Raw genomic sequence first — 1,580 nt, forward strand, 5'->3', positions numbered from 1 at the left:
ATCAACATGTCTCAAAGTCTAAAATAGATACTAACATTAGTATTTGTTAGAGACAATGGTAAAGTACTGCTTGGTTTAAAAAAAGAGGTTTTGACTGTGGTTTATGGAATGGCTTTGGAGGAAAAGTTGAAAGAGGAGAAACTATAATTGAAGGTGCTAAGAGAGAGCTACTTGAGGAAAGTGGAGTCGTGGCAGATATCCTTAACAAAGTAGGATTAATCACATTTCAATTTGAAAATGATTCAGTTTTATTAGAAGTTCATGTCTTTCAAACTTCAGAGTATAAAGGGAGCCCAATAGAAACAGAAGAAATGAAACCTCAGTGGTACCTAGAAAACTCAATTCCTTTTAGCCAAATGTGGCCAGATGACAAGATATGGTTTCCTTACTTGCTGAAAGGAAAACAGTTTGAAGCATTTTTTTCTTTTTAGGGGAATGGACTTAATTTTAGACCATTGGATCAAAGAAAGGACATTTCATAATGGTTCTAATGAAAACTTTGTTAATAAAGAATAGTTTACTTTAAAAAAAAAAAAAAAATATATATACTTACCTGGCACAGGAGGCACCCAGATCAGGGGTCGTCAACCTGCGTCTAGCGAGCCGCATGCGGGTCCCTTGATGTCAAGGTGCGGCTCTCCAGTTCCATGCGCAAATACTAATAATTACATTATTATTATTTTCAAAACTCATAAACATATTATAGTGTAAAGAAAAACAACTTTAACTTCAACAGGACTAATACATTCATCAGCGAACAGTGAGAGTAGGTGGGGATAGAAAGTATACAGACAGCTAACAGCCGCTTGGGCAGTAGCCCCAGTGTAGTACTGTAGCCAGCGCCGTGGCGACAATTCTATGCTTGCCACTAACGTTTCTTCCAGGCATATCTTGAGTGTGTGTGTGTGTGGGGGGGGGGGGGGGGGGGGTCGCACAGAGCCTTACACCCCCCCTGGAAGACAGACTCCCGCCCCCCGGAACAAAATTTGATCAGAGTGACGTAGTATTTTAGTTTTTAGTTTCCTACGGTTGAGCCAGGTACTGTACTCTGGGTTCCTGTAGGGTGGAAGATAAGCCCAGTGAGAACCGAAGGACAGAAGCGACCGATACAGTAATCACATTTATTTACTTAAGCTTTGTCAAATGCCAAAATATTGAAAACATGGTATTAGTGGCTCTTTAAAAACTAGGAAAATTGTAAATTAAAACTTTGGCTCTTCCGTCATAAAAGGTTGCTGAAATCTTGACCTAGATCAACAAAGAGGTCGTTCTGGCCTTTTCGCTAAGATGAAAGTGTAGTCTTTGTTCTTGATTCTACACTGATCATAGCCATTCGTTTAGTCGGCCTTTCTTAGGGTCGATTGCCTTGGTCGGGAGGCGGTCAAATCTACTCAACTCAACAAGCAAACCAAGATCGCCCAATTTTTTTCTACGCTCTGTATAAGAGCAAGTATAAAGTAACCGTTAATACAAACCATCCCTGTAATAAATAACGGTAGAATTGAAGTATACCACGAAAAACATCAGACACTTCATACAAACTTACTGAAACAGTACTCAAGTTTTTTTTGTATTTTAGT

General features: G+C 39.3%; 1 pseudogene; it reads left to right on the plus strand.

Annotated features, from left to right (window-relative positions):
* LOC131952905 (oxidized purine nucleoside triphosphate hydrolase-like) lies at window positions 1-540 on the plus strand (annotated as a pseudogene).
* The last annotated feature ends 1,040 nt before the right edge of the window (window positions 541-1,580 follow it).

This window comes from Physella acuta, unplaced genomic scaffold (genome assembly GCF_028476545.2).
Source record: "Physella acuta isolate Inbredline_101_S28 unplaced genomic scaffold, ASM2847654v3 ptg000895l, whole genome shotgun sequence".
NCBI lineage: Eukaryota > Metazoa > Mollusca > Gastropoda > Physidae > Physella > Physella acuta.